This window comes from Mastigoproctus giganteus, chromosome 11 (assembly GCF_048544385.1).
Source record: "Mastigoproctus giganteus isolate SK-2022 chromosome 11, ASM4854438v1, whole genome shotgun sequence".
NCBI lineage: Eukaryota > Metazoa > Arthropoda > Arachnida > Uropygi > Thelyphonidae > Mastigoproctus > Mastigoproctus giganteus.
Window position 1 is genome coordinate 22,594,290 of NC_143585.1, and position 19,768 is coordinate 22,614,057.

General features: G+C 36.0%; 1 protein-coding gene across 1 annotated transcript in view; it reads left to right on the plus strand.

Moving 5' to 3' along the window:
• The first annotated feature begins 227 nt into the window (after positions 1 to 227).
• Positions 228 to 19,768, plus strand: part of LOC150077776 (uncharacterized) — a 172,832-nt gene continuing 153,291 nt past the window's right edge. The window contains exon 1 of the mRNA XM_090384362.1: positions 228 to 287. The gene's annotated coding sequence lies outside the window, so the exon portion shown is untranslated. The remainder of the gene's footprint in view (positions 288 to 19,768) is intronic.

The following is a 19,768-nucleotide window of genomic DNA, read 5'->3' on the forward strand; positions in this document are numbered from 1 at the left end:
AAGAAACTAAAATAGATAAATGAACGTTTATTTTTGATTTTTTCTTCGTCTAAGTGTTTGGTACTATATATACCTCGCATTAAGAAAGAGAAAATAATCCGTGTTTGAAACGTGCGTTTCGGCGGGAAAACGATACGACGCCATTTTGGATACGAAAAATTGTTGCAGTTGATCAATCGCTGTTGTTGTTGTCAATTATTTTGATGTCCTATGGGATACTTCTGGATGAAAATTACCCCACCAGCTGTCTTGACATCTTAGGTATCCGGTGAAGATACCGGCGTGAGGTAGGTGTGGCGTTATGTGCCAAATTATGACCATTTCAGTAGCGCTCTTCTATCCCAAGACGGACTGTCTGTGCTTCTCATGACATCTATGGTCTAAAGGCGACACTACTTTCCACATCCCCTGATTAGGGCGATATAGTAGATATAGGCCATTTTCAAACGAATACACAATATTTAGATTTAAATATCCAATTTTGGTTAGTCACTAAGCGAACTTCATTCTTTCAGAACTCTATTTATTATTTCAATAGTCCAGTTTCTTCGAATAACAAAATATGATATCCGTTTTGAATTACTTCACCATGTGAAATGTCTGATTCTGAATGTGAAATTTATTTATCTGTTTTTAAGTAAACGAATAAAGTGCATTCCGAGTATTACTCTCATTTGTTTAAGCTTATGTAACGAATTTCAGCAAATTGTTTAAATAATTCGGTTGGAATATTATATGCAGATCATATTTGTGTGTGTGTGTAATGTCATATCTCCGTTATAGTTTCTCGTATAATCAAAAGATGGCGCAACAAGTTACAAAATTGCACCAAACCATTCGCAATTTTGCTATATTGTATTATAATTACATTATAAGTTGAAAAATTAAAATACTTTGAAAATCGCCCCTAGAGTAGTTACTTTATACTAGTTATGTTTATTTAAGAATAGGCAATGTAAGACATTTATGTATATATATATGTAGACACATATAGAAGCAATATATGAAAAGCATTTTTATATGCAGACATGTATATGTGTTACAAAATAAAAGCAGTATTGAAAAATAGTTTGAGTCAGTTCTGTAAATGTAATGGATTACTACATAAACTGAAGCAAACTAGTGTTGTTAGTTGCTATTAAGATAAATAAATCTGATAGAATGTAATTTTGCTGTACGGAATGGGATATGATTAATAGCTGCGTGAAGGTGTAAAACTGCATAAAAAAGATAATCGAGAATAATTTGATCACAAACTTAAATGTTTGGGAACAAAAACAACCAAAGCAGTGATGCTAGTGTTGATCACATATATATAAAAAAGTGTTTACCATGGCATCTTGATACTGAATATTGTAGATTTGTTATTATTAATTTTACTTTTTTCACTGGATTACATGTATTTATTAAATGGGGCTTCAGAAGTTTTTAATGTTTATATAAGTTTATTTTGCAAAAAAAAAAAAACATGGTGCAGTTATATTGGATTGCTATTCCCCAAATCATCCATCATCAAGCCTAATATAACTGCTTGGCTACAGATTCAAAAGATTGTAACTCCATCCTGTTAAATTAGAGACAGTTTAATGAAGCCTAGAGAGGCCCGCCCTCTCTCTCTCTCTTTCCCTTTCCCTCCACCCCCATCCTGTATGAGAACTCATCATCATATGAATATTGTGAAATGCTTATAAAATGAAATTGTTACACTTGATAGTGTAAAGTAATCATTTGTATTGGCTGAAAAAATCAGGCGGCTTTATTTTCAGTTCAGTCATGTTAGTTTTGATTGCACTTTTAGAAATTAATGTAAGATTTTGCTTTGAGTAACTTTAAATTCTTAAGACAATGCTTTTAAAACTGTATTAGGATATGAGGTAGGTAATGTTCTGCCATTAGGTTGGAATACAAACTTGTTGACAAGATCATAAATCTATTTATATATATGGTCATGAAATTGGAAATATTTAACAGATTAATAGGTGTAACTAACAGCAGATATTATTTTTATTAGAACAGCAATGTTTTTTTTATCTTTCTTAATTTTGTTCTCGTGTGAAATCCTGAAATCCATAGGAGATGATGGCATACAAGGAACTGATATCTGATTATTTGGGGATAGTTTTATATTATACAGGGTATCAAAATTGCACAATCCAAACAAAGTTTTTAGTCAGTTTTACTACTTTTGTTCAGAGGTTCAAGATTTCAAGAATATGAACATTTATTATAATTACTTATTATAGTTAATATAACATGATACCAGATTGTCTTTGCATAATCTGGTAGTCAAGTAATTAATAAATTAATTAACAATATATAAGTTGTGTAAATTTTTAATCACTGTATTACTGTAAGGATTTTCTCTACTGAAAATGTATGTAGAAGTTGATATACAAAGTTTTAATAATTTTATGAAAACTTTGGATAAAGAAAAAGTGGTGACGTGTCTTTTATTTCATAAGAGATGAAACTTTAACTTTGTAGATGGAAAGTTCTTTCCATGATCCCCTTTTTCTTTCATTATTATTTAATGTTACTGCAAACAAGGACAAAGTTACTCTGGACCAATGATAGTACTTTTAGAGATTTTTAAAGGTTTAAAGAAAACTTTAAAGTTTTCCTTAAAAAGCATTAACAGCTTTAGCCGTTAATTATTCCTCTTTTTGTTAATGCATTTAAATCTCTTTATCTCATCTAATTTATATACCATTATATAAAAATACTTTGCATACTTGTGCAATGGTAAACAATAGTAAAGAACCTCTAAAAATATGTGCACCCTGGCTCCAGGCTACATAAATCCAGCATCAATATCATCTGTTGTAAATCAACTACAGTATTCCACATACAGTGAAACTTTTGAGTATTTGTGCAAGACCTTTTTAATTTTTTTATTTAACTTTTTTTGTCTTAAAATCAGCATTGCTTATTTTAGTATATATATTTTTTTCTTAGGCACTATTGAATAGTTGAATGTTAGTTTGCCATAGAAGCAAAATAACAGGAATTACAATATTTATTTATATTTAAAAATTACATATTCCGTAGTTTCATAATGCATGGCCTTCTCCACCTAAATACCTTACGCAATTGTTTTTGTTGAAATGGCTTAAAAGTATTACTGTTTTTCTGTTCTATACTTTTAAAATTTATAAAAATTTAGAACTAATATACATTAAAACAGTTTCAACAGATAAATCAAATTAAGTTGCAGGAAGTAATCTGATATTATATCAGATTATTTCCTGCAAGTTAATTTTATCTTTGGTTCTTGTTTTTTAAAAAAAATTAATCTATGTAAAACATAGATAAGTTTCTCTTGCAGGTATATACAGTACTGTGCATATAAAACATGCATTTGCTGTTAATAAATTTTATTTTTTAAATGATTGTATATGCTTGTATAATATACAAATTGTTAATTTCTTGTGAATAAATTGTAGTTTTTGATTAACTGACATCCTGCTCCATGTTATTAGCCTAGGTAATCAAGGTTCTCTGTAAATGTGATAATTTGAATATTGTTTGTGTTATATGATAAATTAAAACATATTGTAGATCCCACTTAACTTTATACATATTGATTCTTTTTTTGGAAATATGTTAACTAAAGTATTGACATTTTCTCATTAGTATGTTTTATACTTAGGTCTTATAACATTTATTTAGTAAAAGATTATTTAATAACAATCTTATTAATTAAATAATCTTTTACTAAATTTTCAATGACTTTCAATGTGTAAAAAAATGTTTCGCAGTAGTAGAAACTGTTTCGCAGTAGTAGTAAAATAAAAGAAACTACATGGTTTACCCATCTGTAACCTCCAAGAATTTGTCTAGTTCTTCCTTGAATTTATTCAACCACTTCCACAATAACAGATGGAAGCCTGTTCCAACAACCAACCATCTACAGGCTGAAGACAAACTTCTGCACATCTATCTTGCAACTATTCTTCCTCAATTTGAATTTATGTCCCCCATGTGTGTAGTCTCAGCAAGTGAAGAATGCCAATAACATTAAGCTTAATCAATCCATTCAAAGCATTAAACACCTCAGTCAGATCTCCACGCAGGTGCCTAGCCTTGAGATGCTGAATTTTGCAGAACTGAAGCCTTTCTAGATAAGAGCACCATTTTGTTCCCTTCGCCACTCTGATTGCCATTCTCTGCACCCTTTCCAGCAGATCTACATCACTTTCTAAAGTGAGGTCTCCAGACTTGTAGACAGTACTCAAGATGTATTCTAACCATGGCCTTATACAAAGGGATAATCACCTCCTTATCCCTACTACCAAAATTTTTATATATCATTGACAAAAACCCATGAGCTGGCCTGGCAGCATGTTTGCATTGCTCAGAGAATTTCATGTCTGACTGCACAATTACCCCTGGGTATTTTTCATTCTTCACTACTTTGAGTACTCTGAGGTTTCTGCTACCCATATGCAGTACCTTGCATTTGTCAGTGTTAAACTTCAACTGCCATTTCTCACACATTGACTCAATTTTTTTAGATCTTGTTGCAGTAGCTCACCCTGCTGACTGTCATTAACCACTCTGTCAACTTTTGTATCATTTACAAACTTAGGCATTAAACCTGATATACCTTCATCAGTATCATTTGATAAATATTAAATATAACAATTGGCCCAGCACTTAAGCATGGGACTTCCACTAATAACTTTAGTCCACAAAGAGCTATGCCCATTGATAACCACTCTGTCTTCCACTTAACCATCCCTTTATCCATACCAGTAACTTGCGCTTAATGCTATACAAACTGCATTGCTCAAGTTTGTACAGCAGTCATTTATATGCAATAGTATCAAAAGCCTTCCTGAAATCCAAGTACAGGAACTCCCCGACTTACGTAATATTCGACTTTATGTAAGTTTTTGCTGGCCGATGCAAACTTAAAAAAAATCGTGGAAACGTATTTCTCATCCCGTAGGAATAAATGGAGGTTCACATTACGATATCATGAAAATACCGTAATGTGAACCCAATAACACATTGTTTGCTTTTTTGTTTTTTTGTAATTTGTTTCAAGTCCTTGGAAGTTGAAAATTTCGCTATATTACTAAGCTGTTTATCTCTCTAAACTGTCATATTTTTAAATGGCATTTGGAAATTGCACTACCGTTTCTTTGTTATCATATGTTCCCATTATAAGAATCAATTTTGAATGCCTTTGTGATATTTTTCTAATATATGTTTCTGGAAGTCATTACCATAAAACACTTTCTGGTTTTTGGGCTTTAGTGCAATAAGATAGAGTTTACACTCCATCTTATTGCATTTGTGATAATACTGATAATTGCAATTGTGTGGGTTTTTACGTTATTATGGTGAAATGTGTTCCCTTCACTGAAATCTTCAATCATATAAAAAACATTTTCAGAAACTTCTCTTCGTTCCTATTTACATAATATCGGTGTGTAGATACACCATAGACAACTCTTAAGAAACTACAAGGTAGTTGTTGTAGGCATCATTTGCTCTTTCTCATATTGTGCTCTGCCTTCACGACGAGTTGCCATGATATTGCACTACCTCGAATAAGTAACGCTTCACTAATAGAGAAGACTATTGTTACTTATTCTCAGTGAGTACCACCACCCAGGCATGTTTCAAGGCTATTGGCCTATCATCAGTGGGTGGGCAGGTACCCTGGTATTGCAGACATGACGACCCAGTTGTGAAGATAATCACACAATATGAGAGATGCCAAAAGGTGTATATGACAATATTTAAAATGACTAAATGCACAAGGCATAATACATTAAGAGTTTAATATCTATATAATATCGGTGTGTAGATACACCATAGACAACTCTTAAGAAACTACAAGGTAGTTATTGTTGTAGGCATCATTTGCTCTTTCTCATATTGTGCTCTGCCTTCACGACGGCAGAGCACAATATGAGAAAGAGCAAATGATGCCTACAACAATAACTACCTTGTAGTTTCTTAAGAGTTGTCTATGGTGTATCTACACACCGATATTATATAGATATTAAACTCTTAATGTATTATGCCTTGTGCATTTAGTTATTTTAAATATTGTTCTTATTTACATATTACAATGATGAAGGGAAAGGGACCAATGGAAAGTGCAAGTGATGGTAGTGCCAGGAAATAAAACAAAGTTGATTTAGAAATGAAGATGAAAATGATTAAGAAGTACGAAGCAGGACAAGTTTGTCATCTATTGCAAGGGAATTAGGTCTCGCTGTTTCAACAGTGAATACTATTTTAAAGGATAGTGCATGTATAAAAGAACATGTCAAAGGATCAATGCACTTAAGATCAACAGTGATCACAAAACAGTGTTCAGGTGCTATATCGAAGATGGAACAGCTGTTAATAATATGGATGGAAAATCAGATTCAGAAGCGAGTGCTCCTGAATCTAATGACCATTCAAGCAAAAGCAACAAGTATTTATAAAGATATTAAGGATAATTACGGCGAACCCTAATCCAAGTTCATTGCGAGTAATGGGTGGTTTAATAGGTTCAAACATCGCGTTGGTTAAAGTATGCGGTGAAGTTGCCAGTGGCAATTCTGTAGCTGCAGAGAAATTTTGTGATGTGTTGGAAAACATTATTGATGAAGGCGGCTATTCAACACAGTGAATTTTTAATGTTGACGGGGCTGCTCTATATTAGAAAAAAATGTCGGATCTAACATACATTGTCAAAGAGTAAAATACAATGGCAAGTTTCAAGGCGTCAAAAGATAGGGCCACGCTCGTGCTTGGGGATAATGCTGCAGGAGATTACAGATTAAAACCATTGCTTGTGTACCATTCTGGAAATCCTTGTGCATTTAAGGGCATCAATAAAGCCACCCTACCTGTGCATTTACGATTTAACCAGAGAGCATAGATAACAATATCTCTCTTTGAGGATTGGTTTAAATGCTGCTTCATTCCCGAGGTTGAAAAATATTGTAAAGACAACGACGTTCTTTTCAAGATTTTGCTTCTATCGGATAATGCCCCTGGACATCCTACGCATCTAGATGATTTCAATTTGAACTTGAGAATCATATTTCTACTGCCAAACACAACTTCATTCACCCAACCTATGGATCAGGGTGTTATTTCGAATTTAAAAGCATACTATTTACGCAGAACATTTGCTCAGCCAATGTCTGCAGTAGATGATGAAAAAAAATTTACGTTAAGAGACTTTTGGAAATCTTACAATATTTACCACACCATCTTAAATATTAATAAGGCCTAGGCGGAAATTACTAAAAGTTGTTTAAATGGCACATGGAAGAAAATATGCCCACAGAATGTAAAAGGCTTCAAAGGATTTGAAATAGACGAATCATGTGAAGAGGTTACAGATAAGATTGTAAAGGTAGCAGAGCTACTTCAGTTGGAGGTTGATGCCACAGACAAGGAGGAGTTAATAGAGGAAGAAGAGAAGGAATTATCTAGTGAAGAACTTACTGCCTTGCAGGCAGCGATAGTGAAAGAAGAAAATGCTGACAAAGCTCAAGATGAACCAAATGAGGAGCCGAACGCTTCATCACCAAGAGAGGTGGCAATGGCATTTCGTGAAATTGCATCGGGAATGGCGGGGTTTGAGAAGATGAATCCTGACCGCGAACGATTCTTAAAAGTTAATAGAGGGGGTGAATGATGTGCTTGCTTGCTACAAAGAAATCTACGACGAAAAGAAAAAAGCCACCATCCAGTCATCTATTAATATGTTCTTTTGTAAGGTTGAACAGCTGACCCCTTCTAAATCCCCATAGCCCTCAACCTCTGCAGCAGCGTACTTATCAGCTGAAGATGTCGATTCTGGCAATGATGCTCGAGAGGTAAAACTTACTGACGTTATGCCTGTCCCCTCTATTTTTTTGTAATTTTATAATTTTGAAATTTTTTTAAATCACACACTTTGTAATTTTTCCTGTGCATGAGATAAAAAATTGAATAAATACAATAAATAATTCTGTTTACATGTTCATCGAACATTTCTTTTTTGATTCAGTCAATTCAGCGAGCACAGTTGCAAGTGCTGCACAAGCATGGGGGAAAATTCCAACTTACATAGCATTCTGTGGAACGCAACCTTTATCTAAGTCGGGGAATTCCTGTATATGATGTCAAAATAATTTTTTGCATCCAGTTCCTTGGTCACTGCATCACAGTAATCTATCAGATTAGTTAGACAAGACCAATCCTTAACAAATCTGTGCTGTGATTGCAGTATAATTGCATGCCTGTCCAGATGCCCCTGCATTACTTCTTTTAACTGGTGATTCCATTATTTTCCCTGGAACAGACATTAAGCTAACAGGTCGGTAATTACATTGCCTTTTGATCCCCTTTATGAATTGAGGATATATTCGCACATCTCATGTCCATAGAGAGCTTTCCTGAATCCAGGGATGCTCTCATAATTATGGCTAAGGGTTTGTTTACTTCCTTTGCTACCTCCCTTAATATAATTGGATAGATTCCATCCACTTCAGTTGCCTTTTTTAGATCCATCTTCAACAATTTCTCCTCCACTTTCCTTTCAGTTATCATAAAGTCATTTAGTTCCTCATTAGAGTTTGCTAAACTTCTATCATGTTTTTCCCTAAAGAATTCTTCATGTGTGAATGTAGATGCAAAATACCTATTCAATTTGTCCGCAACCTGAGCAAAGTCATCAACAGTTAACCCATAGCATCGAGTGACCCAATGTGATTCAACCTCTTCCTCGGCGCCTCCGTAGCCAGGTGGGCAGGTGCAGCAGTGCGTAGCACACGCTTCTTGATTAGACCGGGGTTCGAGCCTGTGACTACCAATTACGGAGGATGCAGAAAGGTCAGGGAATGACCACCGCATATCCCCGGAGCAATATGGCCTTACTTGCTAATGCTCCTAAAAACCAAATAACAAACACAAACAAAACCTCTTCCTTCTACTGTTAATATAAGCATAGAAGTCTTTACTGTTTTTCTTTGCCAGAGATTTCTCATAATCTGCCTTAACATTAACTTAAAAAAAAAAAAAAGGGCGTAATAATCTAATAATAAAGTTGAGTAATCTTTTTTAGTCATATTTTTTGCGAAATTCTTTTCAAGCATTTTTTGAAGCACATTTTGTTAGGCAGCAGTGAATGTCTTCCATGTTTATTGGGATATCTATTTGTATTTTGAACACATTGCTTTCTATCAGCCACAAAGTGAATTAAAAGCAAATTTTGCACATTTGGCATTGCTGAGGTTCTCACATTTATCATTTGTTTTCATAGTATGCAGAAATTTATTCAAATAACTAAAATGACTGACACATCATCAGGACTACAATTCTAAGAAAATGACAAACACAACCAAGATAGAGAAAGAATTTTAAGATATCGACAATGCCATATTTGACCCTAAACCCCATTTTAATTTTATAATTGATAAATTAAATTTTTTTAAATTAAAACCAAAAAAAAATAAAAAAAAACATTGACATAAACCTGTAATTGGAATTGATATAGCAAAATTTAGAGGAAAAAATATGAAGTATGAGGGATAATCCTTGACTGAGAATAGTTCTGACTCCTCTTGATATGCAAGTTAAAATGCCCACTTGGGTATAACTGATAACAATATATGACGTCAAAAATTTTTCTCCCACACATTAACGTAATTATATGCAGCTATGAGCAGTGCTAGGGTTATCTGACCCATTTTTTCTCTCCCTGTCCCTTTAAAATTGTCACTAGTATCACATCTCAGATAAGAGTATTGTGCCAGTAATTGCTCTGAAATAAAGAATAAATTTATTAATTCTTTTCATGAGAAAAGACTAACTTTATATTAAGTTTATATGATTTTATATTCACCTTTGACTTCATATGAAGCATAGTTCAATAATGAACTTCCATATTAAAGAAAAATTTGTATGTAGTATAAGAATTTTATGAATGGGGAATTTTTGCAAAGGAAAGCTCCTCTGTATACTTCTTACAGAGGAACTCAAATGGAACTAATGTCAGTGAAGGAACCTTGTAGCATGCCCATTTGTCTTCACTATGACATGAGAGATCAGTAAGAAGGGGAAGCAGAGAATTGGGTATATTGAAATTTCTAATGTGGAAATTTCTTCATAAATGTTTCAATGTAAAAAGTTAAAACTGCAAGTTACAGTTATCTCTTAATTTGATTCTTATAGTATCAAGTTGTGAGATAAGGAAAAAATGATATAATTCTTATGACTTTTTCAGCATTTGAGAATGGTAGAAGTCTTTTTAAAGGTAGCATTTTTGGATTAATGTATCATTCATATTAGTAAAAGTAGTGGCAAATGATGCAAGAAAGCAAGCTTATTCAGCATCAGCCAAAAAAGGAAAACAATACTTCCTCTAACACCTCTCCATCTTCTCTAATAGTTTGTCTAGTTCTTCCTTGAATATATTCAAACTACCCACTTCCACATCACCAGATGGAAGTTTATTCCAACAATCAGTTACCTGCTGGCCGAAGGTAAATTTCTGCGCATATATCCTGCAATCAACCTTCTCAATTTAAATTTGTGTCCACTCGTGTATAGTCTGAGTAAGAGAAAGGATTTCATCAGCATTGAGCTTACTCAGTCCATTCAGAGCCTTAAACACCTCATTCAGCCTTTTTTGCAGATGTCTCCAAATGCTGCAGTTTTCAGAATTGAATCCTTTTCTGTAAAGGGCATCCTTTTGTTCCCCTCAATAATCTTGTTGCCCTTCTCTGCACACACACTTCAACAGATCCACATCCCATCCACAAATGAGGCTTGGGTACACAGTAGTACCCAAGATATGTCCTAGCAGACTTCTCGTAATATACCTTAGCTTGCCTAACTTCCCTTGTGACTTTATTGCAGTAGTCTTTATCTGTTGTAGGCTTCTGTATTACCTGATAATTTATATGTATTCCATGTATTCTTTTTCTCTGCTGTGAGTGTTATGAGTACTTCTGATACCATTTGTATAAGCCTTGAACAGTATCTCTTAATTGGTATAAAAAGCTTAGTAGTTTCTATGATTACATCTCTGAATGCTTCCCATTTAGAATTTACTGTTGGTAACTTCATCAATTGATCCCACTGCATAGAATTCAAAAACTAGCTGAGACTGCAGTAGACACCTTTATGAAAACAAAAGCCCTTGACAGTAGTTGCATCTTTAAGTAAATCCCACATCAATGCACTGATCATTGCCACTTAGTGGGTCTGTTATCTGTAGATTCTTAATGCATGAAGGGTCACCGCTGATAATCAGATGAAGATTAGATGAAGTATTGCTTTCTATTGTCATTTGTCTGACATGTTGATGTTGTAAACAGTCATCCAATAAAACCACAGAGTTCTTGCTACAAGTTCCAGTCAATATCTGGAAAGCTAAAATCCTCCATTATAAGACATTCTGATTTAATGGCTCACTGTGTATTATTATCAGTCAGTGCAACATTAGAATTTGGAGTACAGAAACAGGGGGGGTCCTATGGAATGTGTTGGAAGTAACATATTTTGTGCCTTTTGAAAGGTGTAAGGATTGTTCTTTATCAGTAAAACTTTCAAAACGGTTATATCTGGATATAGCTTTCCCCACAGCTTTTAGAGTATCTCATTGATGGATATGAGTTCCACTGAGATAGGCACATATCCATCTCTCCACTGTTTCAGAGTAACAGAAGGAGCTTGCTTGATCAGTAACTGGAGGGAAAATGGATTAAGCACAGTGGTCCAAAATCATGACTCCTTGGATATCTTTGAAAGTGGATTTTTCTAAATAACAATTTGTTGACAGTCACATGCACTTTTCTGATTGTCAGGAAGCGATTATCCACTCCCACTTTGAACTAACTTAACCTTAGCTCTCTAGCACAATACCATCTTGAGGGCTCATTATGGTGTATGCAAGATGGAGTTGTGGAAGACACACCAATACTTGCAGGACTGTGCATAAACATTAGTGCATCGATTCAAAGAATAAAAGAGCCATCTTTTCTCACTGTATGAGAAGGTTACATAATACTTAGATTAACTGTTGAGCTTAGTGGCAGAGAATAACAATGGATGGGATGATTATAAATTTTATGCAGAAGTAAGCAGCCTAAGATAGATTATCAGAAGTGTGGCTAAGAATGCAAAGAAAACCTGCAAGGAATTGGTGTAACTGTTGGTGATCAAATTTCTGATAAACTTAATAATTTTGCATCTACATTCAGACATGATGTTTTTAGAGCTGGAGTTTGCGGAGGACTACCTAATTCTGATTAGTAGTTAAGTGAGTTTTATAATAACAGAAAGTAAGTGGAAAGAAATTTCCAAAGATAAAACTGAGTAAAGTGCCTGGGACTGATAGAATCTATTCAATTATACTAAAATAAGCTTCAAAAGAGAATACTTAACCTTTAGCTATGACAATGAGTGCATCCTTAGATTCAGAAGAACCTGCAGAATGGAGATGTATAAATGTATATCCTATTTACAACAGTAGTTCAGTAAAGTGGGTAACTACAGACTGGTGAGTTAAGATCTGTTCCAGAGAAAATATTAGGATCAATAGTTAAAGAAGTAATGCCAGAACATCTTAATAGAAGTGAATCCTAAGGCTTCATTCTCTTTTGATGACTCCACCTTCTGATGCTTGTCATGAATGGAAAGGTTTCTGAGAACCAATTTTGCACCAATGTTGTAACATTCCCAAATGCTCATGTATTATTGTTAAAATGCTTCCATGGGAAAGCATTTTAAATGTACTTTTCAAGTTCAAACACTAATTCTTTTGTTTTCTAATTTTTTTTATTCAATGATGATGATTGTTTCCAAATTGATTGCTTCCAATGACCAACCAGACCTTGGATCTTTCTCAACTAACTGCTGCCCTCTTTTGAGCTCTGCTCACCACCTTGCAACAGTTGCAGCATTGGGTTGATACTTTCTGAAACATTCTAGTCATTCTTTCATGGATTTCTTTAGCAGTCCTGCACTCTTTTGTTATAAATGGATGCCCTCGAAGGATTACAAGTGAGGGGCCCATCAAGCTCTCAGCTGCCCACACCAATGCCAGAGCTTGCACTTGGTCATCGCGCAACACAGTGGCAACCCCCAAGGCAAAATGCGCTGGTCCCAAAGGAACTAGTAGTTGTTGGTGACTCTATTGTCAGGGAAACGGGAAACATGCTTTGTAAAAAAGATAGGTGGAACAGGACCAGGGTATGTCTGCCAGGGGCAAAGGTTGATGACGTAGAGCGGATATCATCTTTTAAGGGCACAAAAGGTGATATAGTTGTACACGTTGGCACTAATGATATTAAGAGTAGGAGACCGGCGGAATTACTTAACAAGTACAGGTCACTGATGAAAAAAAGCCGTGAATTAGGGCTGAATTTGAAAGTGTCTGCAATTCTGCCCAGACACGATAGGAGGGAGTATACGATGAGAGCCCTGTCGATCAATTCGGCCCTGGAAAGATTGTGCAGGGCTCAAGGTGTAGAATTTTTTTCAGCCTGGACTGTACTTGTTAACAGGAGAGACTGCTTCTACAGGGATGGGATACACTTAAATAGAAAGGGTGCAAGAATGTTTGCTGATGCTATCGAGGCAGTGTTAGGTGGGTCGGAAAACTGCTAAATTGGGGGGATACAAGGACTAATAGATTAACAGCAGCCACTGGCAGAGGAGAAAGTGATTCTTGCACTGCTTCTATTGGAATGAGCAGCAGCCTGGAAAATAAGATACAGGATATTTCAGAGACTGCTGGAAATCATGGGGGTACAAGTAAACACATGGGTTGTGTTAGGATGGCTAAGAGGAAGAACAGGTGCATGTATACTTGCGTGTACACCAATGCTAGGAGTTTAGTAAATAAATTTGATGAATTTGAGGTATTGCTCAAAACATCAAAGGCAGATATTGTTGGGATTTCGGAGACGTGGTGTCACACAGATATAAGGAATGCAGAACTGGAATTTGGGGAGTACAATGTCTACAGAAAGGATAGACAGGATAGGAAGGGAGGAGGGGTTATGCTATTAGTTAAGAAACACATAAAATCCAAGGAAGTGAAGCCAGTCGACATCGCCGGACAGGCCAGTGTCGAGTCAGTTTGGTGTGACATAAGCATTGGGAGATCAAAATTGAGAGTAGGAGTGTGCTATAGGCCTAATGACTCTGATGAGTATAATAAGAAACTGTACAGAGAAATAGAGTGGGCCAGTAAATCAGAGAGTCTTATAATGGGGGATTTTAATTTCCCAGATATTGACTGGAATTTGAGGGCTGGTCACTCACACACTAGCAAGGCTTTTGTGGATTTATTGGATGATTGTTTTCTACATCAGCATGTTCGGGAGGCAACTAGAGGGAGTAATACTCTTGATTTGATTATCACTAGTGATTCTTCATGCATTAAGAATCTGCAGATAAATGAACCACTAGGTGGCAGTGATCACAGTGTTCTGAAGTGGGAGTTACTCAAAGAGGTAACTACCATTAGGGGTAAAGGGAAAGGGTATTGCTTTCGTAAAGGCAACTACGATGGACTGAGACAGTATTTAAATTCTATACAGTGGGATCATCTGATGATGTTACCAACAGCAAATTCAAAATGGGAAGCATTCAAAGAACTTATCTTAGAAGCTACTAGGCTTTACATACCAACTAAGAAATATTGTTCAAGGTTTAGGCCTAAATGGATGTCAGATGAACTAATGAGGCATATGGCAGAGAAGAAAAAAGGCATGGGATACATACAAATTAACGTGTTACACAGAAGCCTATGATAGATACAAGTTGATCTGTAACCAAGTTACAAAGGAGGTTAGGCAGGCGAAGGCAGATTACGAGAGATCCTTGGCAAGGGATGCGAAGAAAAACAGCAAAGAGTTCTTTACTTATGTAAACTCTAGAAGGAAGGGGATGAATCAGATTGGTCCACATGATATCGATGGGTCAACTGTTGATGACCCTGCTCTGGTAGCTAACAAACTAAATGAATATTTTGCATCGACATTCACACATGAGGAGTTATTCAGCAAGGGGAATGCCAGAGGTGTATTCAACTCTAGCAGTAAGCTAGAGAATCTTGTAATAACTGAGAGTAAATTGGAGGAGAAATTGTTGAAGATAAACACAAGAAAGGCACCTGGGGTGGATTGGATCTATCCAGTTATATTAAAGGAGGCAGCAAAGGAAGTAAGCAAACCCTTAGCCATAATTATGAGAGCTTCCTTTGACTCAGGGGAGGTACCCATGGACTGGAGATGTGCAAATGTGACCCCAATTCACAAGGGAGGATCAAAAGCTGACACAAGTAATTATAGACCTGTGAGTTTAACTTCTGTTCCCAGAAAATTAATGGAGGCACTGGTTAAAGAAGCACTGCAGGATCATCTAGACAAGACTTCAGTTATAGCTCGGACACAGCATGGTTTTGTTAGGGGAAGTCTTGCCTGACCAATTTGATTGGATACTATGATGCAGTCACAAAAGAACTGGATGCAGGGAATAACTTTGATATTGTATACTTGGATCTTAGAAAGGCTTTTGATACTGTTGCACATGGAAGACTGCTGCACAAATTGGAGCAGTGTGGCATTGGAGGTAAATTGCGGCTATGGATAAAGGGGTGGTTGAGGGGGAGAAGACAGAGAGTGGTAATCAATGGACACTGCTCATCGTGGACTAATGTTATTAGTGGAGTCCCTCAGGGTTCAGTATTGGGTCCTTTATTGTTCTCTGTATTTATAAATGATATTGATGATAGTATATCAAGCTTAATGTCCAAGTTTGCAGATGATACGAAGGTTGCCAGGGTTGTCAAGGACACTACTGACACTATGCTACTGCAACAGGATCTGGAAAGGTTGAGCAGATGGGCTGAGAGGTGGCAAATGAAGTTTAACATTGACAAATGTAAAGTACTACATATGGGAAACAGCAACCCCAGAGCAACGTATCAACTCTGTGGAACTACACTGACAGTGGTAGAGAATGAAAGGGACCTGGGGGTGGTTGTGCAGGCAGATATGAAGTTCTCTGAGCAGTGCAGATGGGCTGCAAGAGTAGCTCACGGTGTATTGTCAATGATATATAGGAATTTTTCTAGCAGGGATAAGGAGGTGATTATTCCCTTGTATAAGGCAATGGTCAGGCCACACCTAGAGTACTGTATACAGGCCTGGAGGCCTCATTTCAAGAAGGATGTAGAGCTGCTGGAACGAGTACAGAGAAGGGCAACAAGATTAGTGAATGGAACAAAGGGGTGCTCTTACGAAGAAAGGCTTAAGTTTTGCGAATTACAGTGTCTGGAGACTAGGCACCAGCGAGGTCATCTGATAGAGGTGTACAAAGCCTTGAATGGTTTGAGCATGCTCAATGCTGATGAGATTCTTCCTCTTGCTCAGAATAATCAACTGAGAGGGCATAAATTCAAATTGAGGAAAAAACGATGTTGGATAGATGTGCGGAAATTTGCCTTTAGCCAGCGGGTGGTTGGTAGGTGGAACAGACTTCCATCCCTTGTCGTGGAAGTTGATAGCCTAAATAAGTTTAAGGCTCAGCTGGACAGGTATTTCGAACGAACAGAGGGGTGAAGTGGAAGTGGTTATTTTTTATTTATTTATTTTACTTTTTTTTTTTTTTTTTGGCTGATGCTGCATAAGCTTGCTTTCTTGCATCAAATGCCTCTACTAATGCTAATGCTAAATTTTATTATTGAGTGATGCTTGATTTACTAAATATTCATTTTTCCACCCTACTAACATAAATTAAATTTTAGAAACTGCAATAAAATGTTCTGCACATTTATCTGATTAATTGATCTGAGAAAGAGTACAGATACTATCAGCATTTAGTTTACTTAGCTCTTTTAAAGCCTTATACACTTCAATTAAGTCACTACTCAGATGGTTACCAGATACTGCAATCTACAGAATCCCAGTCTTTTTTAGTAAAAATATCCTTTTATGTACAGGTTTAGAAACCTTAGCAAGAATATCCTTTTATCTACAGGTTTCTAAACTTGTAGTTTTTATCTCTTCTGCAAAGTTTCTGTATATCATTGACAGAACCCCATTTGCTGTTTTGGCACCTTGTTTGTACTGCACAAATAATTTCATGCCATACTGTACAATAACTCTTGATCTTTTTCATACTCCACAAGTTTGATACCACCCAAATGGTATGCTATTTATACCTTTGCTTTTGTAACTCACACCATATTTGTGTGGTGTGAGTTAGTGGGAGTTATCTACAGACTTGGCTGAAACAAGAAGAAGAAATGAATCACTTATAAGTTTATCAAGTGGAAATCTGCTGTACACCAATGGAAACAGTGAAAGGAGTGAAGGTGTAGTTGGGTTTCTGGTCCATAAAGATTTTAAAAACAACATTTTGGAATTCAAAAGTACATCACCAAGGGTGTCAAGACTAATACTCAAGATTTCTAAGAGGTACAAGCTAAAGATTATAATGATTTATGCACCAACATCGAGCCGTGATGATGAAGAGGTTGAAGAAATGTACACTGAAATTGAGAGTCTTCTAGATGAGCAGAAAACCCACTACACTATTATTATGGGGGACTTCAATGCTAAGGTTGGAAAAAGGCAAAACAGCGCAGAAAGAGGAACTATAGGAAATTTTGGAATTGGTGAAAGAAATAAAAGTGGTGAAAGACTTGTGGAATTTGCAGAATCTCAAGGAATGTCAGTAATGAACACTTTTTTCAAGAAAAGGGTGAACAGAAAGTGGACATGGAAGAGTCCAAATGGATTAACAACTAATGAAATCGACTTCATCCTCACTAACAGAAGATATATTGTGAATGATGTTACCGTCCTGAATAAGGTAAATGTTGGAAGTGATCACAGAATGGTAAGATGTACACTTGATATAGATGTAGGAAAGGAAAGGAAAAAACTGACTCGAGTAAATAATACAAAGGTCTTTGAAATAACAGAGGAGGAGAAAAAGCAGTATGTACTGGAACTTAAGAACAAGTTTGAGCTTCTGCAGACTGCTCAGGACGAAGATATCGACGAGGAATATTACAACTTTCTGAAAGTGATAAAGCCCAAGAAACCTATAGGGAAACAGAAATCCAAAGAAGAAAAAATTAGTCAAGAAACACTTGTCATGATGAACCAAAGACGACAAATGAAGAGCAAGAAAAACACTGACAGGGAGAAAATTGAGTATACTGAGTTATGCAAAGCCATTAGAAAGAGACTCAGAGAGGACATAAGAAGATTTAACACAAGAAAAGTAGAACAAGCATTAAGGGAAAACAAAGGATTTAAATCAGCAGCCATGAGCAGTAATACAGAAAGACAAATGATACTGAAACTGAAGAATAGCGATGGTGTACTTATAAACGGCAGAGAAGGCATAATTCAAATAGCAGAAGACTACTATAGAGAATTATACAAGGAGCGAGGGAATGATACCAGCAGTGGGGAAGATGGATTGCAAAGTAGCAACACATACGACATACCCGATATTCTTCCCGATGAGGTAGAACATGCATTGAAGAAAATGAAGAATCGGAAAGCCCCGGGGGAAGATGAAGTTACTGTAGAGTTGTTAAAATTGGGAGGAAGAGACATAACACAAAAACTGGCAAGGCTCTTCACAAAGTGCATTAGAAAAGGTGTGATGCCTAAGCAGTGGAATAATGCAATCATAGTTTTGCTGCATAAGAAAGGAGATAAATCAGAAATTGGAAATTATAGACCAATTAGCTTGTTATCCCATATCTACAAGTTGTTCACAAGGGTCATTACTAACAGATTAGAAAGAATACTTGATGAGAATCAACCGAAAGAGCAAGCTGGCTTTAGGACAGGATTCTCAACTATGGATCACCTTCACGTAATATCACAGCTAATGGAGAAAGCAAATGAATATAAAACACCATTATGCCTGGCATTTGTGGATTATGAAAAGGCATTTGACTCCATACAGCATAAGGCAATGTTTCGGGCACTGGAAAGACAAGGCATAGATACTCCATATATTATGATTTTGAAGAAAATATATGAGAGTGCTACATCCTTTATTAGACAAGACAAAGACAGTAGCAAATTTAAAATCAAGGAAGGAGTTCGACAAGGAGACACAATATCTCCGAAGCTGTTTACTGCTGCCCTTGAGGAAGCTTTCAGAAGATTAGACTGGTCACAGAAAGGAGTCAATGTGAACGGAGAGTACCTAAACCATTTACGATTTGCAGATGACATTGTGGTCATAAGCCACGATCCCAAAGAATTAGAAGAAAATCTTAATCAGTTATGCACAGTTAGTAAGGATTTTGGACTAAAGATGAATATGGCTAAAACAAAAGTAATGATGAACAAGTATGCCACGGAAAGGGAAATAATGATTGAAGGAGCAGTAATTGAAAAGGTGGAGTCATGTACTTATCTGGGACAAGTTATTAGCTGTAATAATGATAAATGGCTGGAAGTCAAGAGAAGAATAAATTTTGGATGGATAGCATTCAGGAAATATAGTCACATACTGAAGAGCAATATCCCAGTTTGTCTGAAACGTAAAATAATGAACCAATGTATACTCCCCACCATGACTTATGGAAGTGAAACTTGGGCACTCACCAAAAGAATGGAAGAGAAGCTAAGAACTACACAGCGAAGAATGGAACGAATTATATTGGGAATCAGACTGTTAGATAAGAAGAGAAACACATGGATTAGGCAGCAAACTCAAGTAAAGGACATTCTTATCAAAACTAAAGAACTAAAATGGTCTTGGGCAGGACACA